Consider the following 23,231-nt stretch of genomic DNA (forward strand, 5'->3'; position numbering starts at 1 on the left):
TGTATTTAGTGAGGCTCCTTTTGTGATGAGCAGTGTGCTCTAGCCTGTTGGTCTTCCTGCATATGCAGACCCCTCATTTTGTAATCACATACTTACTGTAGAAGTATTATCTGTCTATGGGTAGGCTTCCCACCATGGTTTTTCCCTTTACCGGGTTTTCCACGTACAAATCTTGGTGTCATGTGTTCTAGATAGATGGTAATTATTTTGCGATTTATGTTTATCTTTAATTTCTATATCAGTTATTTTGGTATTTGGTTTATGTATTTTGGCATTGAGTTTATGTGTTTCGGTAATAAAGATTTGAATGCTTAAAGTTCTGTAATCTGTTGATAACTGATTCACCCCCCCTCTCAGTTGTCCTCTGGTTATTTGAGTTGTCTAATATAATACAGACCATCAAAACAAATAGGAAACGATTAGGAAACACCAACAAGAACATTAGAACCATTTGCAATAGTTGCACCAACATCACTTAATCAAATCTCCATCGATCAACATGTTAATACTAAAAAACAATCAACAACAGCAACTGGGACTAGAAAGATAACTTGTGGAGAACCAAATAATGAATCATCTAAACTGAAGATACACACAAACATCCCAAACACTCTCCTAAATTTGCAACTCAAGATATAATCATTCTGGAACTTAACAGATCAAATACCAAAACGCTACAACACTGAACATTGAAAAACCAATCCTCATATTAGAATCCATAATTTGATCAAATCACCACATATAATCATAAAATCAACACTAAATTAAGTATCTCTAGTTTATTTAGCATATGAAATAGATAAACCAACCATATCAACCCTTTGCAATCATTGGAACACCAAAACATAGGAATATGTTGACATCAATGACAACAACATATCCTAGCAACAACAATATTCAACAAGCATGACTAGGGGTGATTTGCAGGTCTGAGATAGATGCCTAATTGGGCATCCCCTTGAAGGAATTAGATCTAGATGATCATTATTGGCCTCACTTTTGTGGAACATTTCCTCAATGCTCTATTGATTCGGAAGGTCCACCCATTGATGTTCATATGGCAATAAAACATGCACCTTTGAGATATGCCTTTGCAACTTATGATTTATTGCATCTACAGAAGATGCAATATCCTCCACCTCCTCATCATGGTGCTCATGAGTCAAAACTCTAGAAGGAATCAACTCAATATCCAAATTTAAACAAAATCCCTCCAAGCCACCCCAAAAAGAGTCCTCCTCCAGCTCCTCTTCACTCTTCAATAAAATGGAATTGATCTTGGCATTCCTACAACTCCCTTCAAGATCTATTAAATTTGAGATAGGAGTAGACCTGAGATCCTCCGTGACATTGCAGTCTTCATGATCCTCTTCCTCCTCCATCTCAAGCTCAAGCAAAGGCTCCTTGTGATCACCAACACCAACCTGTTGCTCCAAGACCACCTTTGATGTGGGTGTAGAAGTGTCTTCCTCTTCATGATTAAGGAAGAAAAGAAAATGATAAAATGAGAGGACCAATTCCTCTTCTTCACTATTAATTTCTTCATGTCTGATAGTTTGTTGTTGCAGCTAGTCATTTTCAATATCTTTTGGCAGCACAATTGATTCTTCCTTCATTGCAACCTATGAGAACTCAATGATGTCATAATGAAAATTCCCCTCCAGATGGGGATGATGACCATTTTCCATTCATACAATAGGTCCACCCTCGAAAAGGTAGATCTTGTCAGGAAAAGGCCTAAAAGGTGGGGAAAAAGTGTCAATCCTTTGCTCTTGAGAAAACTAGAACCTCATATGCTCCTCTTCAGTTGCCACTCTTCGTGCCTCTAGATCCTTCTCATGAAGGTAAGCCTGATATGCCAAATCCTCCTATTGTTGAAGTTGAGCATGATAGGTCAACTCCTCCTTGATCTTATTTTTCTATTCCATCAGCTGCTTCCCACAACCTAACTTCATGTTATTCATACTTGCTATCTTAACAATTTGTGCTTTTGATTCCACAATTTGTGCTTTTTCATTGTTTTGAGGCTGATTGGGCTGCCAAGAAGGTTGAGTAGGGGTGGGTAAGTGGTAAGCATTAGGAAAATACCCACTTGTTGTTGGAGTGAAGTTGCTCAGGTTGAAACTAGGAGCAGTCCTAGTTTGGTCTAGTCGGTAAGGAGGGGGATAACTTGCATTCTCATAAAATGGGGTTGAATAGAAATTACACCCATGATATGAACTCATGATGAAGCATCTAAGTAGGAAAAACTGATATTAATTAAATTCATGAAGGTTAGATAGGTCTGCAACCACCAAGGGTTGAGAACATACCATTAGGTTGAAATTGATAATCGAGTCGCCAGGTGCTTAAATAATGTTGCCTCCAAAAGGCTTGATGAACTGAAGAACACACTGAATCTTCACTTGGTTTGGGCTTAGAACTACTTAACCAGTAGATTTCTTCTTAGAGTCGCAAGGTATATAAAATGTTGCCTCCAAAGGCAGAACTTGTTGATATACACACTAACTATTAGCAATAAGATAAGAGATCTTGAATAAGAAAAAGTTCAATCTATCCTACCAGGCATGCCAGAAACTGTTGTCATAAAAGTTTGTACCCTTGTTGAACTCTAGCGCTCAACAACCTTGTGAAACATGGAAACAACCTTCGGGTGTGGGACCTTGCGCATGTGAGATTTTTTCTTTCAGAGAAGTCTGACTTCCTTATCAATCAAAGTACAGTGTTGGACCAACCCAACACTTGTAAAACCTATTCTATTGATCTAAGAGGAAAATGGGAGAAGGAATGTTGAAAGGGAAATAAGAGATGATGCACCTAGATTGAAATATGTTTCTTCTCTTAGTTGTGAATGCACAAGACATCAATAAACCACCCAAAGATATATAGAAATATTAGTCTTAACAACTATCTTCAAGAGAAAACGGGAAGGTTAGAACCTAACTAAATGGTGAGAAGGGTCAGGAAATATATGCAGACAATATACACAGGCAATGATTAACACAAAATAGAAATTTGAACACAAAAGAAAGAAAGATTGCACAATAAGAGGTGCACAACACAATGTATTCGATAACAAAGATAAGGTAAGAATAGATGGTCTATTAATATAAAGGCAAGGTGATTTACAATTACAAAAAATATAGAAATTCTGTAAGAGAAAAGGGAGGAGAACCCTTTGAAAGAGCTACAAAATTTGCCTTTATACATTAGGCATAACTCAGATGGAATTTTATGTTCAAAAACCCTAACCAGCTAGGGTTAGGTTACAAAAAATAGAGGATCGGATCACACCGATTGATCTAATGGTTGTGTGCCTAGAAATATCTTTGAAAACTAGGAAAGAGAGACAATCCCTAAAAAGGGGAAGGATCCTTGCATTGAATAACGTCTGATTGTCCTCTATCAGGCCCAAAAAGTCTTCAATCTATAATAAATGGGCAAGGTTGACGTCTGAAAATTCTATGTAGAGTCATGGTGAGGTAATGGTGATTGTTCCTTGGCCCTTTGAAAGTGGTTGGAAGGAATCTGATCTTATTTGGGCCACAAACGGGGTCAAACTGATTTTTGTTGAATATGCGGGCAACTAAGAAGAGGAGTGAATCATTTGACAGCAAATTTAACAATTTTAACCTTAATGTACAGATCCAAAATATTAAGCAAAATTAACAGAATTAGGAAATTCTTGCAAAAACTAGATTAGACACAAGAAACACCAGAATTTATGTGGAAAACCCAAGAACGGAAAAACCATAGAGAACACTAATTCTCAATATATAAACACTGATTAAGATGGCACTAGTTAAGGTGATTTTAACAATGGGTGGCTCACTGCCAATATTCTCACTGCAAGCGGGCTCACTACCCTAAAAGGCTCACTACAAATATGTTCACTACAGATGGGCTCACTTCCCTAAAAGGCTCATTGTCGAAGAAGAAAGAAAGACAAAGAGAATCCACCACAAGAAAACACAGTCTGAACTGCTTGAACTACTTTCAATAAATATCTCACATAGTCACTCGATTCCTTCAATCTTGCATGTCTTCAAAACAAAAATCCATATATTGAATCATCAAATCAAGCTCCAATATATATTGTCTCTTGAAATTATAATTTTCAATGTCGGCTGAGACAACAATCTAAAATAGGTCTCCACTAAACATTCTGATCATGACAAGAAATGAAAAGTGAACCATATCACATCGTTCCTCCTTGAACACATCAAAATACTACATACATCACCAAGGCCAAACCTAAAATGCATCCGCACACTATGCAGTCTCAATATACCGTCTAAGGCCTTGAGCTCTGGATCACGTCGGACCCAAAAATAATACTGAAAAACATCTTTTGAGATACCAAATATGCATCTTGTGAAACTGAGAAACCTTAAAGCACACAATATGCCTAAATCGAACACCCCTACTCATCATACCACATCCAGACTTAATCTAAACCAAAGAATTTGACATCAATGATAACACATAATGCAATGCTAACAATTTTCAACTCATTCAATCAAAAACCACCCTTAGGCACATGTTTGAATTTCAATGATCACCTCTAGTCTAAATTCAAGCCACTAGATCCTCCTTATCGCATGTGGATGGATGACCAAGATCACACCATGAAGATGAGATGGTCCCACCAGCCAAAAAGCCCATCGCAATATCGTAGCCAAGGACAAGATCCAATTCTTGATCACTATGAAATAGCGATAACACTTTATTCATTCATATCACCGTCCACATCGCACTATCATACAAAAATAGAAGATCTGAATAGGGAACAAAAGTGGAAAGTTCTCAATTGCGCGACAAGCAATAAAAAGGACTCCCGCCAATCGGAAGTGGGTGAAAGGTTTCGGTCCCGTCATGAAGAAGGGACCCTCTAGCTGCTAATTTTAAAGTGAAATAACCACCCTTTCCAGTCAACAAAGGAAAAAAATAAGGTCGAAAAAGGTTAAGGCAAAAGCCTTAAGGGTTTAGCATTTTAGGCCCTAGGGAGAAATACATGGTTTTAGCCATTCTAATGATCTCTCAAATCGGTTGTCTACATGGCTAAGGTTGACACAAAAATGGTCAACATTTCTAGCGACTTAGAGGGGATGGCAAGACTGCTTGGCACATGATTAGTATTTTGGGGAATCCATTGGGTGCAGAGTCAAGACTATAACATGATAAAAACCTTTGCCCATGCAACCTACAAAAAATCAAAATCTTTCCATTCCATAGAGGAATATCTTGTGCTCATGAACTTCTTGGAAAATAAAAAACCTAATCTAACTATGTGCATTGCTTCTCAATGAATGACTTAAACAAATCCATTGACTAGCTTGTCAAAATAACTACCTTTCCTGGTGAGCGTTTGATGCTCTACATGCTTGGGGTTGATGATCCAAGAAAATAAAAAATGATAGGCATCCATCAAACTATTGGGATGCCTCCCAAAGCTTGAGAAAAAATCTCACCCATGTCTGAATGTTTCTCTCTAGAGATAGGTGGGTGAACTAAACTTGTTATCCTAGATGCTCAAGTTCATGCTCAGAGATAAGCATGATTAGGGGTGACTTGCAGGTCTAAGCTAGATGCCTAATTAGGCATCCCATTGAAGGAATCAAATCTAAACCATCATTGTTGACCTCCCTTTTGTGGACCATTTCCTCAATGCTCTGTTGATTAGGAAGGTCCACCCATTGATGTTGATATGGCGACAAATTAGGCACCTCTGAGATATGCCTCTATTGCTTATGATTTATTCCTGAGATATGCATCTACTACTTATGATTAGGAAGATGATCAAATGAGAGGACCAAGTCTTCTTCTTCACTATTAATTTCCTCCTATTTCATGGTTTGTTTCTATAACCGTTCATTTTCAATATATTCCTACAGCATAACTGATTCTACCTTCTTTAGAGCCTGCAAGAGCTCACCGGTGTCACAATGAAACTTCACCTCTAGATGGGGATGATGACCATTCACCCTCCATACAATAGGTCCACCCTTGAAAAGGAAGATCTCATTAGGAAAGGGCCTTGGAGGTAGGGAAAAAACCTCGATCCTTTTCTCTTGAGCAAACCAGAACCTCATATGCTCCTCTTTAGTTGCAACTCTTCATGCCTCTAGATCCTTCTCATGAAGGTGCGCCTAATATGTCAACTCCTCTTGGTGTTGAATTTGATCCTGATAGGCCAACTCCTCCTTCATCTCATTTATCTATTCCATCAACTACTTCCTCCAACCTAGCATCATGCTATTCATGCTTGTTATCTCAGCAATTTGTGATTTTGACTCTGCAATTTATTCTTTTTCATCATTTTGAGGTTGATTGGGCTGCCAAGAGGGTTGAGCAGGGATGGGTGGGTGGTAAGAATTAGGAAAATATCCACTTGCTACTAGAGTGAAGTCACTTGGGTTGAAACTAGGAGTAGTCCTAGTTTGGTCTGGTTGGTAAGAAGGGGGATAACTTGCATTCTTATAAAATGGGGGTGAATAGAAATTACACCCATGATATGAATTCATGATGAAGCATCTGAGTAGGAAAAATTGATATTAATATAATGCATGAAGGTCAGATAGGTCTACAACCACTAGGGGTTGAGAACATACCATTAGGTCAAATTTCATAGTACAGTCGCCAAGTGCTTAACGAATGTTGCCTCCAAAAGGCTTGATGAACTGAAGAACACACTGAATCTTCACTTGGTTTGGGCTTCGGACTATTTAGCTAGTAGATTTCTACCTAGAGTCACCACGTATGTAAAATGTTGCCTCTATAGGCAAAACTTGCTGACAGACACACCAACTATTAGGGATAAGATAAGAGAGCTTGAACTAGAAATAGTTCAATCACTTCTACTAGGCATGCCAGAAACTGTTGCCACAAAAGTTTGCACCCTTGTTGAACACTAGTGCTCAACAACCTTTTGAAACATGGAAACAACCTCCAAGTGTGGGACCTTGCACATGTGAGATTGAGTCTCTAAAGAATTTCAGCTACCTTATCAATTAGAGTGTGGTCTTAGACAAACCAAACACTTGTAAAACCTATTCTAATGATCTGAGGGGGGAAGGGGAGAAGGCATGATGGAAGGGAAATAAGAGGTGATGCACCTAGATTGAAATGCATTTCTTCTCCTGCCTGTGAATGCACAAGGCATCAATAAACCACCCAAACATATACACAAATATTAGTCTTAACAAATATCTTCAAGAGAAAATACGAATGTTAGAAACTAATTGAATGCTGAGAGGGGCTGAGAAATATCCGTAGACAACATATGTAGGCAATGATTAACACAAATTAAAAATCCGAAGACAAAAGAAAGAAAGATTATAGAATAAGAGGTACACAACACATAGTGTATTGTCAACAAAGATAAGCTAAGAAAAGATTGTCTATTAATATAAAGGAAAGGTGATTTACATTTGCAGAAAACATAGAAATTCTACAAGAGAAAGGGAAGAAGAACCCTTTGAAAGAGCTCTAAAATTTTCCTTTATAGATCAGACATAACTTAGATGGAAGGCTATGCTCAAAAAGCTTAACCAGCTAGGGTTAGGTTACAGAAAAGAGAGGATATGATCAGACCAATTGATCTAATGATTGCGTGTCTAAAAATATCTCCCATAACTAGGAAATACAGACAATCCCTGAAAAAGGGGAGAATCCTTGGATTGAATAGTGTTTGATTGTCCTCTATCAGGCCCAAAAAGTCTTCAATTTTCAATAAATGGGCAAGGCCAAGGTCTAAAAATCCTCTACAGAGTCATGGTGGAGCAATGGTGATCATCCCTCAGCCCTTGAAAGTGGTTGGAAAGGATCTGATTTGGGCTAGCAACAGGGTCAAAAACTGATTTTCGACCCATTAAATTTGTAACCACCCTTAGGCATCTACTTGAATTTCAAGATCGCCTCTAGTTTAAATTCGAGCCACTATATCCTCCTTATCACATATGGATGTACGACCAAGATTGCACCATGAAGATGAGATGGTGTTGTAGACATATAAAAATGACCATATTCCTATATGAATATTTAATGTTCATTTTATTCTCATTCATCTATTTAGTTAGATCTAATTTAATTAAATCATCCACATTCCTCTATTTGATTAAATAAATTATTCAATTTATTTATTTAAATTCACTGAAACCTTTCACATCATTTAATTGAATAAATAATTTTATTTAATTAAATCCCTTCTCTCTACTTTTAATTAAATTTACATTTAATTAAATAGTTCACCCAAAATAAATAAATCTAATTTATTTAATCCTCCACTTGCACCCTGTTATCCTGTCATTCATCCCTCATAACAAGAGTAAGCCGCCTTACCAAAATTTTATTTGAGTCTTTATCTTTTCATAAATTCCTTGGTTCAATCCTTAATTCGCTAGAAAAATGTCTCTTAATCCATAGCGTCAAGTTTCAATGGTCGGTTTGAACCTCATGAACCCCTTGAACCATTTTGAAAAGAGTTCATAATGTTCATTTAGGTACCACAAGTTCTAAGTTGTCTAAAAAGTTTTCATGCTAATGTTCACTTAAGTGTTTTTGCAGCTGTTCTTTTTCATGGTTGCGTATGATGTGTTATATCCTCTTCCTCCAGGTTGTGAACCCTTTGAACCTAGTTCAAACAGTTCAGTGGTGTTCAACATGTTCAATGAAGTTCAAAAGACCGGCGACACTTAACAGAGTTAACCTTTTCAAAGAGAATTTTCTTGGCATAGCATACACTTTGAACTACCAAAACCCTCATGAAGTCAATTCAAATTGTTCATGCATGTTCAAATCAGGTGGGTCCCATGGACTAAAAGATATGATGGTGCATTTATTGCTAAGTATGATGAAGATTGAACCATATCTCGAGTGACGTCAACTAGCCGATTTTTAAAGGCAAGTAATCATTTTTGGGAATTGGCGGTTACTCCAAAAACGCCACCATGCATTCAATGTACACGTGTGATGTCAAATCCCAATGCTTGGCACATTTGAGTTGACGGCCGAAATTAATGCACTAAATAAGTTTGTATCACTTCTTTTGCTATAAGGTATAAAGTGATTAATTTCTAAAACTTGTTCTTCATTGCTACGGAGTGTTTGATAGAATGTTTGTTTGTTGGTAATCGTTCGATTGGTCTCAACTGTGAAGATAAGTTTTGTTTCCTATCTTCTCCAGTGATTTTTAGCTGCTTTTCTCTCTTGTAATAAAATTTGTTGGGAAGAATAAGGGTTGTTGTTTATGAATTATTAAGTCCACTCTTATCCTTTTCGGAAATATTTTCAGTCTTGCTTGCACAGAACCCATTGTCAGTGATACAGACCTGAAAGGAGAAAATTTGGAAGTTTTGAAGGAAAGGGTGTTTAAAGGAATTGACAGTTCATTTGGTTTAGAAATTTTAAGTAGTGGTCTCGTAGAAGCGGCATCCTTTCCTCCTGCTATCCCTTGTCCAGAATTAGTTAGGGAGTGCATTGCGAGGTATGATCTTATTTCCGAAACTATCAAGAGAGATAATGGTGAAACCCTCCTCGTGATTAATAGGGAAGTTATTTCCTTTGTTTTCAAATTGCCTGATTATCAGTTCTCAAATTTTTCTCCTGCCCAATCAGTCACTGAGTTCAATGTAGATAAAACTAGACACCAGAATAATATAGCGAAGTATTGGTTGAAAGTTCCTCAAAGGGGTGGCTCCAGGTTACCTAAGTATCCCAACAAGAATCACATGCTTCCCCACATCCATGATGTTATGTTATTGTTACACCGAGTTAGAGGTTCAGCTGAGGCCTACAACTTTGATGATTGGATTTACTGTTATGTGCAACTGGTGTTGGAAGGAAGCAGTATCTTGACTGGGCAAAGCTTATTGCTAACTCCATGAGGGAACAGCTGAGCATGGTGAAGAAGTTCAAGCAAAATTTCTTTATATCCTCATATTTGATATATTGCCTGCCATGTGTTAAAGAAATAGTGGGAATACCTAGGCAGCTCGTTGAGGGAGATATTTCTGTGTATGATTTTTACCCCATGTTGCAAAAAGATAATGCATTGCAAGATTTTAGGAGAGCACATAATGCTTTCCTGGGAGATTTGTGTTATGAATTAAAGAGCATGAAAACCAAGAGGATGTCTGAAGATGCCCAGGCATTAGTGAAAAGATATGGTAGTTTCTTTGTTTAGTTTTCTCATTTTTGTTATATAAGGGTAGGTGGTTTTGAAGAAGAGCCTTTCAGACTTCCTCATTTTTGTTCAGATTGTTTTATCCTTGCTGAGATCTGTAGGCAGTTGTCTACCGTAATTAAGAAAGCTCAACCCAGAGATAAATGGGAGGATCATTTTCCTATTCAATTAGGCATTATATCTTGCAGTTCAATGTTAGATGCATTGAGCATAGGGGCTGACTTGAAGAATTTCAATTTTCCACTGTATCCTGAAAGAAAGGGCTTTGACAATAAAGGTTTCTCATGGAGTCTTGGTTTTATGTCGTACCTTCCAATCCCACACTTGGAGGAATTTTGGGAAGATTGCAATGATGAGGTTGAAGTGTACAAAAGAGAAAACACAAGAATGGTTCTAGAACAGGTAGTTTCACTACAGGTGAAACTTGATATAACTGGGATTGAAGAGGATTATCTAGAGCTTTTTGAAAATGGATATCTAGACCAAGCTGAACCCAAAACGTCCTACATTAATTGGGATGTGGAAGAAGAGGATGGTATACATCTTAAAACAAAGAAAGTCTTGGAAAGAACCCCATATTAGGTTAATAAGTGAAGAGCAATGAAAATAGGCATCAAGATTGATCATGCAAGAGATAGTGAGGTTTCTCTACGTTCCCCAAAACATTTTTCTAACCCCACTTCTATGTTTGTTCATGCAGGTAAAAATAAGAAGTCATCTCACACCAAGAACAAGCCTAATCCAGCTCTGGACTTTTCTAATCCTTGATATACAAGGTCACAGAGTGTTGCGCAGAAGAAAATGGACCAGGTCAAAGACATAGAGGTAAAAGACAAAATCCTTGATACTCAAATTTTTTAAGTCGAGGACCTTGACAGCGATATTGTCAACACCATGGATTCTCATGCGATCATTGTAGCCATGACGCCGCCACCTAAAGTCCCGAAGGAATAGCTAGTTCAAGTGCAACTCCTAAATGGCTAACCACTTCAATAAGCAAGAAACAGAGTTTCATTCCAGTGTCCATCCCAATTCAAGACATGGTGGTTAAATACACGAAGAAGGGTCCCAAATAGAAGATGTTCAAAACAACTGCCAGATTGGATGTTGATGAAAAGATTGGGAGGTGGGTTGCCGAAATCGCTTCCTATAAGCCCAAAGATGAGAATAAGGAAATAAATGTAGAGGATTTAGAGGTCACCAAAGTGGATCTCGAGAACATGAGCAGGGATTCAGATAATCACCTTTTCCAAGTATCGGCCAAGAAGATGCTCACCAAGTTAGAAAAAGATGAACGGGAGAAAAGAGAGCTGAAATGGCATATCAAGACTCTAGCTCAGTTCATTGATAACATAGGCTGTTTTGGAGCACTTCCCATATCGCATGCTTCAGAAAATTTTGACCCCACTTCACCAGAGAACAAGAAACTGATGAATCAAGTTCAGCGAGCTAAGAGCATCGCAGGGGCCATAGAGAAATGGATTGAAGGAGTGATTAGAGATGGTGAAAAATATATCACAAGCTCCAAGAAGCTCTAGGAAGCTATGCGATGAGATGCAAAACCTCACTACAGAGATTCAGAATCAGATTGTGCCATGGGAAAAAGAAGAGCATAAATGGGAAATTGTATTACCCATGCTCACCAAGATAGTGGAATACGGAACTACAAAGTTTTTAGCAAAAAACTCAATTAAATTGGTAATTGATGAGTGTCAGCTCTTCGTGCTAAAGAAAACTACAGCATGGTGGGTAGCTACATTCAAATCTATGATTTTTGATGCCAGGACTTCTGTGTACAAGCTTCAAGAACTTCATAGTAGTTTGGTCAATGATAATAAAGTGGTTAACCCGGACCATGATTGGCAACTGGGACTTTGTGGGTTGAACACGCAAGATGCGATAAAGGCATTTAGGCTGCACATGGAGAAAGTTAATGCCAAAGGAAACTTCACTCCCAAAGATATAACACAAATCACCTGAATTGAGTCCATGGCGTTCATTGGTAACGATCAGTTACCTAAGCATGCTGAGAAAATGGTGAAACATAGATGGGAGAAAGAATCCACAAAAGCAAAGATCAATGCCATGAAAAATCCGAGTCACTCTATAATTCAGGAGCTTACAACCACCCATGATGCCCAGAAAAGTGGAGTAGAGGATGGCGATGGAGAAGAGGCATAGCATGATGCTAATGTTTTATTTTTATTTTATATGTTTTTCATGATCTTGCAATGACTTCGGGACATCTATTCCCTAAATACTCTGTTGGTTTTTATAACTGTCTCAGAGGAGGTCAAGTTTTCAGGGAGACCTCCTCTGTTCTTTAAAAAGCTACTATAAATTAGTTGAAGAAGGATAGAGAAAGGGTTAGAATAGTAAGCTTAGATTTTAGAAGTTTTGGTTTTGTTGAAAATAAGTGATCAAGTCTTTCAGAAATTTGGACTTGGAAAGAACTTATGTGTGTATTGTTATGTCTTTGTTGCATGAAATATATATATAAGATCATATGCATTTTGAGGTGGAAAATCTTTGGGTTTGAATCCATGGAGTGGTATTTCTTTGCAAATATTAGTCTAATCAAAATGTCTGTGATTACATTTTTTATGGTGGATGTTGATATTAGTATGGAGCTTCTTTCCGTGTTGTTTAGAAAGATTTTTAGTTGAAGAGAGACTTTGCTCCTCTTGTCTATTTTTAAGAAGTGCTGAAATCGGTGTTATTAAACTTTGCTTTGATTTCTTCTGATATTCACGGTAAAATATTTTGTAGAAAGTTATTCTAAATTATTTTACATATTACCTATTCTCTCATCTAAGAATGAAGTAGGCAGCCTTACGTGCTTTTAGGCTAAAAGCATATCAGTTTATTTAGTTAGATTAATCCCTGAATAACTAATGGAGGGAGTTGTACCTATCTAAAATTTAGAGGGAAGTGATGTATATCACACTTTCTCAACTGTTTAGTTGAACTTTTGTCTTTCAAAGAGGGTAACGGAGCTTCAAATCAATTCAATTAAAAGAAAGACAAAATCTGTTCACCAACATATTTTTGGTGAATCTTCTAGGGAAACGTCAACATTCAATAGATCAGTATGTTACATGAGTGTTAGAACTGAAACTCATAGTCAATAGTATCAGCAAGATTGCTTTGTTTTGGAAAGAGAAAAAGAAAAAGGTGGATAGTTGAGAAGAATTACCATAACCCAAGAACATTGTTGTGATTGAAAGAGTTGTTTAGAGACCCTAGAAGAAATAGCACCGGATTCTTGTCCTTATACCAGATCACAAAGGAGAGAAGGAGTTGTTGATAGTTGTTTTGAAGAACTAAAAGGGTTATCATTTTCCACAAATTTCACTCCCAAGAGGAACGCTAAAATTAGACCTTCTTCTCCTACTAAAGCTACTCCCAAAGTTCCTCTCTCTTCTAGCCATTGGCAAGCATTAATGCTTTCCAAAATTCAAGCACCTCCTCTTGTAACTATTTACCCTATTTTCATCATGGCCGAACCATGGGGTGTCGTAGTCGGACCTCTTGCTCTTGGTGCTCATAATTCTCTTTCGAAAGGGGCTAGGGATGTTTTACCTAAGTTCAATGGAGATGGGAAAATCTTGGTTGAAGAACATTTGAATTCCTTTAATGTAGCTACTGGGATACTAGAAGTGCAGCATGAGGATGTGGCTGTCAGGATTTTCACTCAAACCCTTACCGAGGGAGCAGCAGATTGGTTTAGTCATATGCAGGCAGGATCAGTAACTGATTGGCAAACGATGAAAACTACTTTTGAGAAACGGTTTAAGAGTGTTGATGATGAACACTCACTTTTAGCTCAGCTCACACAAATGAAGAAGGAGATCCATGAGCCAATGAGAGATTATGTAGCTAGGTATAATAAGATTATTCATAAAATTCCCCAAGCTAAAAGACCAACTGCTGATAACCAACAATGTTTCTTTATCAACTCTATGCCTCCTGATGTTGGTTTCCATCTCAGAAGGAATAGACCAGTTGACCTTGACACTACATAAAACCAAGCTATAGAGCTTGAAGATGATTTAATAATAACTGGGGAGTGGAGAAAATATGTGCAAATTCCTCAAGGTCAATCTCAAGCTTCCACCTCTTCGACTCATCCAGTTGTTCAAAGATGATATGATTGCCTTGAAAAGGCAAATCCCAAAAACTGGAGGTTGTTACCCACAGCCATATCAAGATATAAGTAGAAAACAACCAAACTAGTTTAATTATAGGAGAACTTTGCAACTTCCCGCTACCCTACAAAGATTACAAATAAAGGCTCCTCCTGATAAAGGTACTATGTGCTCTTTTCACCTTACCATAGATCATAATGGGAATTCTTGTCCTGATATGATAAGGCATGTCTAAATGGGAAGCACTAAGGATGAACTCGGAGAATTCATTGGAGCAGAGAAGATTCAAGAAGTACCTGATGACTCTGGATCCTTTTACCTTGAATATGAATCAGATTCAGAAAGAGGTGGAAATATTTTGGTAACTCTTGAAGACCCTACATGTGCAATCCTTACAAGGAATCAACGAACCCCCCAACCCGCTCCTTTTGCAAACTCTATTGGAACTAGTTTCAAAGGTGAGGATCCCGCAAGTAATGATTCTTCCTTTCATGCAAAGACTCCTGAAGTTAAGATTTTACAAAGGAATATTGAAAATAAAAATAATTCTTCTCTTTCTTCCTCCTTTGACATAATTGAAGTTTGCAAAGATTCAACTGTTCAACTTTCCACTACCAAATATTTGAAATTGAACCCAAGGGAATTAGACAAGTTGGTTAAATATGTAAAGGGAGATCCTATCTTGGAGTCCTCAGTGCATAAGTGTGGGGCTGATAATGATTTGTTTGTTGTTGAAAAATATACATCTGATTCTTGCCCTCCCACTAATTCAATTAACCCCTGTGCCTTTCACAATGCTGAAGATAAGCTTGACACTGAAGTTTTGAAGCCTAAACCTTTTTATATCTCCCTTCTCCTGAATGGTCACAAGCTTAGCAATTGTATTATAGATTCAGGGGCGTCAGATAACATAATGCCATCATCTATTGCCAGATCTTTATGTCTAACACTTACTAGAACATTTGGGAGATGTTACTCGATGGATGGAAAGCAGGTCCCTCTCATTGGACAAAAGGATGCTCAGGCAGTGCTTGCAACATGTCCTGATACAAGGGTAAAACTGACCATTTTGTTGTTGATATTCCTGCAAGTTACAGAATGCTTTTAAGTAGGACTTTTTGTAAAGATCTTGGAGGAGAAATTAAAATGGATTGGTCAGAAGCTATCATTCCACTAGGGAAACAGAAGGTCAAACTTGAACCTGAACCGAAAAAAAAATATACAGTCTTTCCTTCTGATAACCCCAAAGCCCAGATTTTGTTCCAAGAGTGTGAATTTGGAAATTATCTCATTCTTGCACCTGATAAAGAAGAATTAGAAGAAGCATTTGATAAACAAGATGAATTGTGGCAAATGGAATTTGATGGAAGTTGTGCCAACTCTAGTTCAGGAGCAGGTGTAGTTCTATTTTCCCCTAACGGTAATGTTTTCCCTTTCTCCTTTAAATTAGATTTCAAGAATACAAATAACACAGTGGAATATGGGGCATTACTTTTAGGGTTGAATGAAGCCAAATATAAGGGTATAAAATTGCTTAGAGTTAAAGGTGACGCGGAATTGATTATTAAACAGGTAAGAAATGTTTATTTTGTTAAGAATGATAGACTAAAACATTATAGAAATAGAGTTTGGGATGAGATAGAGTTTTTTTATGCTTTCTCGATTGAAGCCATACCAAGAGAGAAAAAATCAAGGGCAGATTCATTGGTCGTTTCAGCTTCTCTCTTGTTACCACACCCAGATTTTAAGAATGATTCTTATAGGATTGAGATAATCTATAGGCTCAGTGTCCCTGACAATGTGAATCATTGGCAAGTATTTGATATAGATGCTCAGATTAAAGATTTCATGGAGTGTACTTGTTCCTTTGTCCAATCATATTTTGAGGGTTTTGAAGATATGTGTAAAGAATTTTGCCCTGATCCTGGTATTGTTTCTGATAAGAGTTTCATTCAGCTTAACGGAAACAAAATCCCAAAAGGTTTGGTGACTCTAGAGAGGTTTTTCACCCGTAATGATGTGTTCACTGGAAAGAAAATTCTTGATAATGACAGTAAGGTGGGTTGTGAAAAGATTAATCTGGGAGATGAATCTAACCCTAGATTGGTAACCATCGGCAAATGTTGTTCTTTTGAGGAAAAATGAATGCTCACTAAGTTATTGAAAGAATACATTGATGTATTCACTTGGTCATATGATGATTTGAAGGAATTTAGGAATGGATAGTTTTAACATCAAATTCCGTCGAAGCCTAGTGTTTCTCCTTTTAGACAAAAACTAAGAAATTTCAATCCCATGATGGCAGATGCAATTTTCAAGGCAATAGATAAAATGCTTAAAGCCAAAATTATATATCCAATTCATCACTCTACTTGGGTGGCCAACATAGTACCTGTGAGGAAGAAAAATGGGGAAATTCAGATTTGTGTAGACTTTCGCAATCTAAACCAGGCAAGTCTTAAGGATAACTATGCTTTACCCAATATGGACCATATTTTGCAGATAGTAGCTGGGTTGAAAATGATGTCAATGTTAGACGGTTTTTCTGGTTACAATCAAATTGGTGTTGCAGAGAATGAACAACACAAGACAGCATTCATCACTCCATGGGGAACGTTTGCATATAATCGTATGCCTTTTGGTTTGATTAATGTCGGAGAAACTTTTCAAAGGGCCATGGATTCTTCTTTTAGGGATTTCCATGACAGAATTATTGTTCTTTACCTAGATGACTTGATTGTGTTTTCTAAAGATAGGAAAAATCATCTCAAAGATCTGAGGGCAGTTCTACAACGTTGTCAAGAAAATGGTATCTCCTTGAATCCAAAAAAGTCAGTTTTCTATGTAACTAGGGGCAAATTATTGGGGCATATCGTTTCGAAGGAGGGTTTCAAGATTGATCTAGAAAGAGTCAATGCAATCCAACACCTCAACTTTCCTTCAAACTGGATTGGAGTAAGGTCATTTTTTGGTTAGGTAAATTTCTTGAGAAGGTTTGTACCTGAATTTGCAGAAACTACTAAGCACATCATCAACTTGCTGAGTGAGAAGTTTCCTTTTAAATGGACTGATGAAGCCAAAGAAGCATTTGAAAAGATCAAGAACTTAGTTTCCAATGTGCCAACCCTCATCAACCCATATTTTAAAAATAATTTTGTCATACACTGTTATGCCTCAGAACATACAATGTCGGGAATGTTATTTCAGGTAGATGAATCTAAGACTAAAGCACCTATAGCATTCATGAGTGTCCCTCTTCAGAAACATGAGCTTAAGTATTCACTCTCAGAAAAATAAGCCTTTGTCGTGGTTAAAGCAATTAAATAATTCAGGTATTACATTCTGCATTCTCACTCTGTGGTGTTTGTTCCAGATTTTGTAGTGAAAAGTATTTTGACTCAGCAGGAAGTCAGAGTCAATAAAAGAGCGACATGGGTAACCAAAATTTAAGAATATGATCTAGATATTAATCCTACAAATATGGTTAAAGGACAAGGCTTATGCAAATTAATAGCAAATTAATAGCAAAAAATAAGATGGAGACAGAAAAAGAGCCACCATTAACTCTATTCCTTGGGTTGCAAGATACATGGTTTTCTGATGTATCTTATTATTTGACCTATGGCAGTTGCCCGAATCATTTGTCAACTAAAGAATAAATAAATCTCAAATTGAAAGTAGCTAAGTATGTTATTTGGCAAGACATTTTATACAAAAAAGGCTTGGATGGTACCTATTTGAGGTGTGTAGATAAGCCTCAACAGCAAAAGCTTCTGGAAGTTTATCATGATGAAGCCTGCGGTGGACATTTCTCATCCTCAGTAACCGCTTTTAAGATTTTAAGAAATTGTTTTTATTGGCCTGGTATGTTTCATGATGCATATACTTATGTTAAGGGATGTGAAAAATGTCAACTCTTTTTTAGGAAACCACATTTAGTTGATCTACCTTTAAGGCTCATGGTAGTGGATGAACCCTTCAAACAATGGGGTATTGATTTCATTGGTCCAATAAATCCTCATTCCAGTGCTGGTCATATGTATATTCTAACAGCAACAAACTATTTTACTAAGTGGGTGGAGGTTGTCCCCACTAAGAAGGCAAACTCAGAGGTAGTGTGTTATTTTCTCAAAGATTGCATTTTAGTCCATTTTGGGGTCCCTCAGAAGATTGTTGTGGATAATGCATCATATTTCTCTTCTGAGGAATTGACTATGTTCTATTATGAACATCAAATTTCTCTTTCACATTCCTCTGATTACTTCCCGCAAGGTAATGGGTTAGCAGAATCAAGCAACAAGAACCTGGTAGCCATCATGAAGAAGTTAGTAGATGATAATGCTCAGAACTGGCATAAAAAGGTATATGAAGCCTTATGGGTGGATAGAATCACTCCTAAAAGAGCAATTATAATGGCACCTTATGAACTAGTGTATGGGATTGGCATGAAGGTTTCTTTTCCTCTGGAATTGGCAGCGACGAGACTTCAAACTGTAATTGGGGACTCCTTTTTCCAAAATGCTCTGGAGAAGAGGGTCATGTATTTGATGAAGTTGGAAGAGGAAAGAGAGATGTTAGTGGACAAAATTACTGAGCATTAGAATAGGGTGAATAAAATCTTTGATATGAGAGCTCGACCAAGAGGTTTCCTAAAATGAGATGAAGTACTGTTGAGGGACAAGAGAAGAGAACCAAAGGGTGCCCATGGAAAATTTGATTCATTGTGGAAAGGTTCATTCAAGATCAATGAATTAGTAGGACCAAATGCATTCAAACTAAATTATTCTAATGGAATGATTATGCCCTATACCTATAATGGGCAGGACCTTAAGCTTTATAAACTTTGAAATCTATGATCAAGAGTTCCTATACATAGTAGATTAGTTGTTTGTTTTATATCTGTTTGGTGTGTGTCTTCTTTGTCCCCTTTCTATTTTTATTGTGTGAAACTAGAGATTTAGAGTTCTTTGCATTTTTCGCAAAATGCAATCCCCAGTCAGAGACAATGTTATCCTATCATTCATACCTCATAACAAGAGTAAGCTGCCTTACCAAAACTTTATTTGAGTCTTTATCTTTTCATAAATTCCTTGGTTCAATCCTTAATTCACTGGTAAAATGTCTCTTAATCCGTAGTGTCAAGTTTCAATGGTCGGTTTGAACCTTGTGAACGCCTTGAACCATTTTGAAAAGAGTTCATAATGTTCATTTAGGTACCACAGGTTCTAAGTTGTCTAAAAAGTTTTCATGCTAATGTTCACTCAATTATTTTTGCAGCAGTTCTTTTTCATGGTTGCATATGATGTGTTATATCCTCTTCCTCCAGGCTATGAACCCTTTGAACCTAGTTCAAACAGTTCAGTGGTGTTCAACATGTTTAATGAAGTTCAAAAGACCGGCAATACTTAACAGAGCTAATCTTTTCAAACAAAATTTTCTTGGCATAGCGTACGCTTTGAACTACCTGAACCCTCATGAAGTTAGTTCAAATTTTTCATGCGTGTTCAAATCAAATGGGTCCCATGGACTAAAAGACACGATGGTGCATTTATTGCTAAGTATGATGAAGATAGATCCATGTCTCGGGTGACGTCAATTGGCCGATTTTTGAAGGCAAGTAATCATTTTTGGGAATTGGCGGTTACTCCAAAAATGCCGCCATGCATTCAATTTACATGTGTGATGTCAAATCCCAATGCTCAGCACATTTGAGTTGATGGCCGAAATTAATGCACTAAATAAGTTCGTATCACTTCTTTTGCTATAAGGTATGAAGTGATTAATTTCTGAAACTTGTTCTTCATTGCTGCGGAGTGTTTGATAGAAGGTTTATTTGTTGGTAGTCATTCGATTGGTCTCAACTGTGAAGGTGAGTTTTGTTTCCTATCTTCTCCAGTGATTTTTAGTTGTTTTTCTCTCTCCCAATAAAATCTGCTAGGAAGAATAAGGGTTGTTGTTTATGAATTATGAAGTCCACTCTGCACCTTTTCGAAAATATTTTCAGTCTTGCTTGCACATAACCCATTGTCAGTGATACAGACCTGAAAGGAGAAAATTTGGAAGTTTTGAAGGAAAGGGTGTTTAAATTAATTGACGGTTCATTTTGTTTAGAAATTTTAAGTAGTGGTCTCATAGAAGCGGCAGCTTTTCCTCCTGCTATACCTTATCCAAATTTAGTTAGGGAGTGCATTGTGAGGTATGATCCTATTTTCGAAACTATCAAGAGAGATAATGGTGAAACCCTCCTCGCGATTAACAGGGAAGTTATTTCCTCTATTTTCAAATTTCCTGATTATCAATTCTCAAATTTTTCTCTTTCCTAATCAGTCACTGAGTTCAATGCAGATAAAACTGGACACCAGAATAATATAGCGAAGCATTGGTTGAAAGTTCCTCAAAGGGGTGGCTCCAGGTTACCTAAGTATCCCAACAAGAATCACATGCTTCCCCACATCCATGATGTTATGTTACTGTTACAATGAGTTAGAGGTTCAGTTGAGGCCTACAGCTTTGATGATTGGATTTACTGTTATGTGCAACTAGTGTTGGAAGGAAAGCAGTATCTTGGCTGGGCAGAGCTCATTGCCGACTCCATGAGGGAATAGCTAAGCATGGCGAAGAAGTTCAAGCAAAATTTCTTTATGTCCTCATATTTGATATATTGCCTTCCATGTGTTAAAGAAATAGTGGGAATACCTAGGCAGCTCGCTGAGGGAGATGTTTTTGTGTATGATTTTTACCCCATGTTGCAAAAAGATAATGCATTGCAAGATTTTAGGAGAGTACATAATGCTTGCCTGGGAGATTTGTGTTATGAGTTAAAGAACATGAAAACCAAGAGGATGTCTGAAGATGCCCAGGCATTAGTGAAAAGATATGGTAGTTTCTTTGTTTAGTTTTATCGTTTATGTTATATAAGGGTAGGTGGTTTTGAAGAAGAGCCTTTCAGACTTCCTCATTTTTGTTCATATTGTTTTGTCCTTGCTGAGATCTGTAGGCAATTGTCTACCATAATTAAGAAAGCTCAACCTAGAAATAAATAGGAGGATAATTTTCCCATTCTATTAGGCATTATATCTTGCAGTTCAATGTCAGATGCGTTGAGCATAGGGGCTGACTTGAAGAATTTCAATTTTCCACTATATCATGAAAGAAAGGGATTTGACAATAAAGGTTTCTCATGGAGTCTTGGTTTGATGCCGCACCTTTCAATCCCACACTTGGAGGACTTTTGGGAAGATGGCAATGATGAGGTTGAAGTGTACAAAACAGCAAACATGAGAATGGTTCTGGAACAGGTAGTTTCACTGTAAGTGAAACTTGATATAAGTGGGATCAAAGAGGATTATCTAGAGCTTTTTGAACCTGGATATCTAGACCAAGCTGACCCAAAACATCCTGCATTAATTGGGATGTGGAAGAAGAGTATGATATATAGCTTAAAAGAAAGAGAGTCTTAGAAAGAACCGCAGATTGGGTTAATAAGAGAATAGCAATGAAAATAGGCATCAAGATTGATCCTGCAAGAGATAGTGAGGTTGCTCTACATCCCCCAAAATGTTTTTCTAACCCCACTTCTATTTTTTTTCACGCAAGTAAAAATAAGAAGTCATCTCATACCAAGCACAAGCCTAATCTGACTCTGGACTTTTCTGCTCCTCGATATACAAGGTCACGGAGTGTTGCGCAGAAGAAAATAGACCAGGTCAAAGACATTGAGTTAAATGACAAAATATTTGATACTCAGATTTTTGAAGTCAAGGACCTTGACAGCGACATCATCAACACCATGGATTCTCATGCGATCACTGTAGCCATGATGCTGCCACCTAAAGTGCCCGGAGGAACAACTAGTTCAAGTGAAACTCCTAAATGGCTAACCACTTCAGTAAGAAAGAAATAGAGTTTCATTCTAGTGTCCATCCCAATTCAAGACATGGTGGTTAAATACATGGAGAAGGGTCCCAAACAAAAGAAGTTCAAAACAACTACCAGATTGGATGCTGATGAAAAGACTGGGAGGTGGGTTGCCAAAATCACTTCCTATAAGCCCAAAGATGAGAATAAGGAAATAAATGCAGAGCATTTTGAGGTCACCAAAGTGGATCTTAGGAACATGAGCAGAGATCCAGATAATCACCTTTTCCAAGTATCAGCCAAGAAGATTCTCACCAGGTTAGAAAAAGATGGACAGGAGAAAAGAGAGCTGAAATGACATATCAAGATTCTAGCTCAGTTCATTGATAGAATAGGTTGTTTTGGAGCACTACCCATATCGCATGCTTCAGAAAATTTTGACCCCACTTCACCAAAGAACAAGAAACCGATGAATCAAGTTCATTGAGCTAAGAGCATCACAGGGGCTGTAGAGAAAATGTATTGAAGGAGTGATTAGAGATGGTGAAAAATATATCACAAGCTCCAAGAAGCTCTAGGAAGCTATGCGATGAGATGCAAAACCTCACTGCGGAGATTCTGAATCAGATTGTGCCATGGGAAAAAGAAGAGCATAAATGGGAAAATGTATTACCCATGCTCACCAAGATAGAGGAATACAGAGCTGCAAAGGTTTTAGTAGAAAACTCAATTAAATTGGTAAATGATGAGTGCCAGCTCTTTGTGCTGAAGAAAACTATAGCATGGCGGCTAACTACATTCAAGTCTGTGATTTTTGATGCCAGGACTTCTATTTACGACCTTCAAGAACTTTAGAGTTGTTTGGTCAATGACGATAAAGTGCTTAACCCAGAACATGATTGGCAACTGGGACTTTGTGGATTGAACAAGACATGATAAAGGCATTTAGGCTACACATGGAGAAATTTAAGGCCAAAGGCAACTTCACTCCCTAAGATATAACGTGAATCGACCGAATTGAGTCCATGACGTTCATTGGTAAC

This window comes from Cryptomeria japonica, chromosome 8 (assembly GCF_030272615.1).
Source record: "Cryptomeria japonica chromosome 8, Sugi_1.0, whole genome shotgun sequence".
Lineage (NCBI taxonomy): Eukaryota > Viridiplantae > Streptophyta > Pinopsida > Cupressales > Cupressaceae > Cryptomeria > Cryptomeria japonica.